This window comes from Lepidochelys kempii, unplaced genomic scaffold, assembly GCF_965140265.1.
Source record: "Lepidochelys kempii isolate rLepKem1 unplaced genomic scaffold, rLepKem1.hap2 scaffold_113, whole genome shotgun sequence".
In the NCBI taxonomy this organism is placed as follows: domain Eukaryota; kingdom Metazoa; phylum Chordata; order Testudines; family Cheloniidae; genus Lepidochelys; species Lepidochelys kempii.
This window is the reverse complement of record NW_027333595.1, coordinates 215,001-222,500: the sequence shown is the minus strand read 5'-3', so window position 1 is coordinate 222,500 and position 7,500 is coordinate 215,001.

Below are 7,500 nucleotides of genomic sequence, written 5' to 3'. Positions count from 1 at the left end.
TCCCCGGTGCTCCGGGTAACACCCAGGGGGAGTCCGGCAGCAGAGCGGGCGCGGGGGCCCTCTCGCTGCTTTTCTTCCCCCCGGTGCCCCGGGCGGACACCGAAGAAGGATGGCGGGAGCCAGACGGGGCGGGCCCCCTCGAGCCCCCCTTCGCCCCCGCTTTTCCCGGTGGCCCTCGAACGTGGCGACGCGGCACGGAGGACGCCGCGCCCGCCTTCCAGGCAACGCGCTAGAGAAGAAGTCGGCGACCCAGAGCCGGAGGACAGCAGGGGGTACTGGGGCTCCAGCGAGAGGGCGGTACGAGGGTCCCACCGACGGCGACGGAGGCTCCAGCACCCCCGGAGGCCCGCGCCCCGGAGCGTGCGTGGAGGAGGACCGTCGGGGACGGCGGGGGACCGCAGCGCGCCCCTGCTCGCTCTCGCGACCGTGTTTGGCCCTGCTGAGCCTCGCGGCTGGCCTGGGTTTTCGGACCCCTGGGTGGGCTGCCGGAGCCGCTCGACCTCGCGCGGCGGAGATCTCAGCCGGCCGGCAACACCCACGGCACGGGGGGGGGGGCGCCGGGCACGCGCCCGCCCCCCCCCCACTCTCTCCCCAAGGAGGCAAGTCCCAATCGGCCCCGGGGTCGGGGAACGCAAAGGGGAAGCGGGACCCAAATCCGCCTGAACGCCGGAGGCCCCCTGCCGCCAGGGCTCCGGCCCGCGAAGGGCCCTTCCCGTCGCGAAGGTGAGCGCCACATCGATCGGAAGGCAAGCGGGGAGCGGGCCCCCCCTCCCTCCGGGGGGCGCCGACAGTCGGAGTTCGCATCCCGGCCACCGGGCCTGCGCCGGGGGTGCGAGGGGACGACGGGGTCCCCGGAGGAGAAGAGCCGGAAAAGGGGGGGGCACGGAGGGCCGAGGGCCGCCCCACCTGCCAACGTGCCCCATTCCCCCCTCGCAAGATCGGGTACAACACTCAGATTGGTCCCCCGGGCTCATCTCTGGTTCTCAGAGGTTCTGAAAAACCTGTCCTCAGAAATCTCCGCGCACCCGTCGGAATGAACTATGTGAAAAATCCAACCGCCATTTTAGCGGGACCAATCTGAAAATCAATCCGACCTCGTGGTTCCCTCGGTCGGCCGAAGGGAGTTTTGGCGACCCCATCCGGACTTCCGTGAGACTGCCGGCCACCAGGTCAACCCGTTACTTTCAATGGGGTTGACCTGGTGGCCGAGCAGGGACTTAGAAATTTTTTCAGCCTTTTTCTGGGGTTGACCTGGTGGCCGAGCAGGGACTTAGCCATTTTTTCAGCCTTTTCCTGGGGTTGACCTGGTGGCCGAGCAGGGACTTAGCCATTTTTTCAGCCTTTTCCTGGGGTTGACCTGGTGGCCGAGCAGGGACTTAGAAATTTTTTCAGCCGTTTTTTCCTCCGGGTTGACCTGGTGGCCGAGCAGGGACTTAGTAATTTTTTTCAGCCGTTTTTCCTCCGGGTTGACCTGGTGGCCGAGCAGGGACTTAGAAAATTTTTTTCAGCCGTTTTTCCTCCGGGTTGACCTGGTGGCCGAGCAGGGACTTAGCGATTTTTTTTCAGCCGTTTTTCCTCCGGGTTGACCTGGTGGCCGAGCGTCTCGCCATCCGCGGCCGGAGCGAGAGAAGGCCACCAGGCCAGCCTGCGACGCCGCGGCCGTGGATCGGGCCCCTGGAAGTCGGAAAAAAAATTTTTCACCGACCCCCAAAGGGGTGCTGGGGGGACACCCAGACCACTCTCCGGGAAAAAAAAAAAAAAACGGAAAAAAGGATCGGGCCCACCCGAGGCAGGGGAGTCACCGGGTCAACCCGGACCCTGTCCCCGCAGGAGAGCTCCTCCAGGCCAGCCTGCGACGCCGCGGCCAGGGATCGGGCCCCTGGAGGTCTAAAAAAAAAAATTTCACCGACCGCCAAAGGGGTGCTGGGGGGGCATCCAGAGCACTCTCCGGCCGAAAAGGAAAAAAACCTCGGAAAAAAGGATCGGGCCCACCCGAGGCAGGGGAGTCACCGGGTCAACGCGGCGCCTGTGCACGAGAGGTCCCGCCGGCCAGCCTGAAACGCCCCGCCAGGGATCGGGGCCCTGGAAGTCTGAAATTTTTTTTCACCGACCCCATACGGGGTGGCGGGGGAAGGCATCCCTACCACTCTCCGGCCAAAAAATGAAAAAAAAAAAAAAAACGGAAAAAAGGATCGGGGCCACCCGAGGCAGGGGAGTCAGCGGGTCAACCCGGCGCCTGTGCCCGAGAGGTCCCGCCGGCCAGCCTGAAACGCCCCGCCAGGGATCGGGGCCCTGGAAGTCTGAAATTTTTTTTCACCGACCCCAAACGGGGTGGCGGGGGAAGGCATCCCTACCACTCTCCGGCCAAAAAATGAAAAAAAAAAAAAAAACGGAAAAAAGGATCGGGGCCACCCGAGGCAGGGGAGTCACCAGGTCAACCCGGAGCCTGCACCGCGGGCTGGGGCCGGACGGACCCCGATCAGCCCGGGTACCCCTGCCCTGGGGCTCGGGGCTTCCGGACACCAGGTCAACCCGGAGCCTGCACCGCGGGCTGGGGCCGGACGGACCCCGATCAGCCCGGGTACCCCTGCCCCGGGGCTCGGGGCTTCCGGACACCAGGTCAACCCGGAGCCTGCACCGCGGGCTGGGGCCGGACGGACCCCGATCAGCACGGGTACCCCTGCCCTGGGGCTCGGGGCTTCCGGACACCAGGTCAACCCGGAGCCTGCCCCCCGCGGGCTGGGGCCGGACGGACCCCGCTCCGCCCGGGTCCCCCTGCCGCGGGCTCGGGGCTTCCTTCCCGTCCGGACACCATGTCAAGCCGCAGCCTGCCCCCCGCCGGACAAGCCCCCCAGGCCACCCTGCGACGCCGTGGTCACGGATCGGGACCCTGGAAGTCTTTTTTAAAAATTTTCAGCGACCCCAAAAGGCGATCTGAGGGGCATCCAGACCACTCTCCGGACCCAAAAAAAAAAAAAACGGAAAAAAGGATCGGGGCCACCCGAGGCAGGGGAGTCACCGGGTCAACCCGGCGCCTGTGCCCGAGAGGTCCCGCCGGCCAGCCTGAAACGCCCCGCCAGGGATCGGGGCCCTGGAAGTCTGAAATTTTTTTTCACCGACCCCAAACGGGGTGGCGGGGGAAGGCATCCCTACCACTCTCCGGCCAAAAAATGGAAAAAAAAAAAAAAACGGAAAAAAGGATCGGGGCCACCCGAGGCAGGGGAGTCACCAGGTCAACCCGGAGCCTGCACCGCGGGCTGGGGCCGGACGGACCCCGATCAGCCCGGGTACCCCTGCCCTGGGGCTCGGGGCTTCCGGACACCAGGTCAACCCGGAGCCTGCCCCCCGCGGGCTGGGGCCGGACGGACCCCGCTCCGCCCGGGTCCCCCTGCCCCGGGGCTCGGGGCTTCCTTCCCGTCCGGACACCATGTCAAGCCGCAGCCTGCCCCCCGCCGGACAAGCCCCCCAGGCCACCCTGCGACGCCGTGGTCACGGATCGGGACCCTGGAAGTCTTTTTTAAAAATTTTCACCGACCCCAAAAGGCGATCTGAGGGGCATCCAGACCACTCTCCGGACCCAAAAAAAAAAAAACGGAAAAAAGGATCGGGGCCACCCGAGGCAGGGGAGTCACCGGGTCAACCCGGCGCCTGTGCTCGAGAGGTCCCGCCGGCCAGCCTGAAACGCCCCGCCAGGGATCGGGGCCCTGGAAGTCTGAAATTTTTTTTCACCGACCCCATACGGGGTGGCGGGGGAAGGCATCCCTACCACTCTCCGGCCAAAAAATGAAAAAAAAAAAAAACGGAAAAAAGGATCGGGGCCACCCGAGGCAGGGGAGTCACCGGGTCAACCCGGCGCCTGTGCCCGAGAGGTCCCGCCGGCCAGCCTGAAACGCCCCGCCAGGGATCGGGGCCCTGGAAGTCTGAAATTTTTTTTCACCGACCCCAAACGGGGTGGCGGGGGAAGGCATCCCTACCACTCTCCGGCCAAAAAATGAAAAAAAAAAAAAAAACGGGAAAAAGGATCGGGGCCACCCGAGGCAGGGGAGTCAGCGGGTCAACCCGGCGCCTGTGCCCGAGAGGTCCCGCCGGCCAGCCTGAAACGCCCCGCCAGGGATCGGGGCCCTGGAAGTCTGAAATTTTTTTTCACCGACCCCAAACGGGGTGGCGGGGGAAGGCATCCCTACCACTCTCCGGCCAAAAAATGAAAAAAAAAAAAAAAACGGAAAAAAGGATCGGGGCCACCCGAGGCAGGGGAGTCACCAGGTCAACCCGGAGCCTGCACCGCGGGCTGGGGCCGGACGGACCCCGATCAGCCCGGGTACCCCTGCCCTGGGGCTCGGGGCTTCCGGACACCAGGTCAACCCGGAGCCTGCACCGCGGGCTGGGGCCGGACGGACCCCGATCAGCCCGGGTACCCCTGCCCCGGGGCTCGGGGCTTCCGGACACCAGGTCAACCCGGAGCCTTCCCCCCGCGGGCTGGGGCCGGACGGACCCCGCTCCGCCCGGGTCCCCCTGCCGCGGGCTCGGGGCTTCCTTCCCGTCCGGACACCATGTCAAGCCGCAGCCTGCCCCCCGCCGGACAAGCCCCCCAGGCCACTCTGCGATGCCGTGGTCAGGGATCGGGACCCTGGAAGTCTTTTTAAAAAATTTTCATCGACCCCAAAAGGGGATCTGAGGGACATCCAGACCACTCTCCGGACCCCCAAAAAAAAAAAAAAAAAAACCCGGAAAAAAGGATCGGGCCCACCCGAGGCAGGGGAGTCACTGGTTCAACCCGGAGCCTGTGCAGAGAAGTCCGCCAGGGCAGCCTGAAACGCCGCGGCCAGGGATCGGGCCCCTGGAAGTCTGAATTTTTTTTCACCGACCCCAAACGGGGTGGCGGGGAAGGCATCCCTACCACTCTCCGGCCAAAAAATAAATAAAAAAAAAAAACGGAAAAAAGGATCGGGCCCACCCGAGGCAGGGGAGTCACTGGTTCAACCCGGAGCCTGTGCAGAGAAGTCCGCCAGGCCAGCCTGAAACGCCGCGGCCAGGGATCGGGTCCCTGGAAGTCTGATTTTTTTCCCACCGACCCAAAACGGGGTGGCGGGGGGGAGGCATCGCGAGCACTCTCCGGCCAAAAAAGGAAAAAAAAAACGGAAAAAAGGATCGGGGCCACGCGAGGCAGGGGAGTCACCAGGTCAACCCGGAGCCTGCACCGAGGGCTGGGGCCGGACGGACCCCGATCAGCCCGTGTACCCCTGCCCTGGGGCTCGGGGCTTCCGGACACCAGGTCAACCCGGAGCCTGCACCGCGGGCTGGGGCCGGACGGACCCCGATCAGCCCGGGTACCCCTGCCCTGGGGCTCGGGGCTTCCGGACACCAGGTAAACCCGGAGCCTGCACCGCGGGCTGGGGCCGGACGGACCCCGATCAGCCCGGGTACCCCTGCCCTGGGGCTCGGGGCTTCCGGACACCAGGTCAACCCGGAGCCTCCCCCGCGGGCTGGAGCCGGACGGACCCCGCTCAGGCCGGGTACCCGTGCCCCGGGGCTCGGGGCTTCCTTCCCGTCCGGACACCATGTCAACCCTGTGCCTGCCCTCGCCAGACAAGTCCCCCAGACCAGCCTGCGGCGCCGTGGTCAGGGATCGGGACCCTGGAAGTCTGAAAAAAATTTTTCACCGACCCCAAAAGGGGTTCTGGGGGGGCATCCAGACCACTCTCCGGACCCAAAAAAAAAAAAAACGGAAAAAAGGATCGGGCCCACCCGAGGCAGGGGAGTCACCGGGTCAATCCGGAGCCTGTGCAGAGAAGTCCGCCAGGCCAGCCTGAAACGCCCCGGTCAGGGATCGGGCCCCTGGAAGTCTGAAACAAAATTTTCAACGACCACAAAAGGGGTGCCGGGGGGGCATCCCGACCACTCTCCGGCCAAAAAACGGAAAAAAAAAAAAACGGAAAAAAAGGATCGGGGCCACCCGAGGCAGGGGAGTCACCAGGTCAACCCGGAGCCTGCAGCGCGAGCTGGGGCCGGTCGGACGCCTTCTCCGTGCGGGTCCCCCTGCCACGGGGTCGGGGCTTCGTTCCCGTCCGGACACCAGGTCAACCCGGAGCCTCCCCCGCGGCCTGGAGCCGGACGGACCCCACTCCACCCGGGTCCCCCTGCCCCGGGGCTCGGGGCTTCCTTCCCGTCCGGCCACCAGGTCAACCCTATACTTTCAATGGGTTGACCTGGTGGCCGGTTTGCTTTTCGGCCACCAGGTCAACCCTATACTTTGAACGGGTTGACCTGGTGGCCGGTTTGTTTTTCGGCCACCAGGTCAACCCTATACTTTCAATGGGTTGACCTGGTGGCCGGTTTGCTTTTCGGCCACCAGGTCAACCCTATACTTTGAACGGGTTGACCTGGTGGCCGGTTTGTTTTTCGGCCACCAGGTCAACCCTATACTTTCAATGGGTTGACCTGGTGGCCGGTTTGCTTTTCGGCCACCAGGTCAACCCTATACTTTGAACGGGTTGACCTGGTGGCCGGTTTGCTTTTCGGCCAACAGGTCAACCCGGTTCCTGCCCCCGCGGGCTGGGGCTCGGCGGATACCGCTCCGTCCGGGTCCCCTTGCCCCGGGATCGGGGCTTCCTTCCCGTCCGGACACCAGGTCAACCCGGAGCCTCCCCCGCGGGCTGGAGCCGGACAGACCCCGCTCCGCCCGGGTCCCCTTGCCCCGGGCTCGGGGCTTCCTTCCCGTCCGGACACCAGGTCAACCCGGAGCCTCCCCCGCGGGCTGGGGCCGGACGGACCCCGCTCAGGCCGGGTACCCGTGCCCCGGGGCTCGGGGCTTCCTTCCCGTCCGGACACCTTGTCAACCCTGTGCCTGCCCTCGCCAGACAAGTCTCCCAGGCTAGCCTGCGACGCCGTGGTCAGGGATCGGGACCCTGGAAGTCTGAAAAAAAAAATTTCAACGACCGCAAAAGGGGTTCTGGGGGGGCATCCAGACCACTCTCCGGACCCCAAAAAAAAAAAAAAAAAAAAAAGCGGAAAAAAGGATCGGGCCCACCCGAGGCAGGGGAGTCACCGGGTCAATCCGGAGCCTGTGCAGAGAAGTCCGCCAGGCCAGCCTGAAACGCCTCGGTCAGGGATCGGGCCCCTGGAAGTCTGAAACAAAATTTTCAACGACCACAAAAGGGGTGCCGGGGGGCCATCCCGACCACTCTCCGGCCAAAAAACGGAAAAAAAAACCGGAAAAAAAAGGATCGGGGCCACCCGAGGCAGGGGAGTCACCAGGTCAACCCGGAGCCTGCAGCGCGAGCTGGGGCCGGTCGGACGCCTTCTCCGTGCGGGTCCCCCTGCCACGGGGTCGGGGCTTCGTTCCCGTCCGGACACCAGGTCAACCCGGAGCCTCCCCCGCGGCCTGGAGCCGGACGGACCCCACTCCACCCGGGTCCCCCTGCCCCGGGGCTCGGGGCTTCCTTCCCGTCCGGCCACCAGGTCAACCCTATACTTTCAATGGGTTGACCTGGTGGCCGGTTT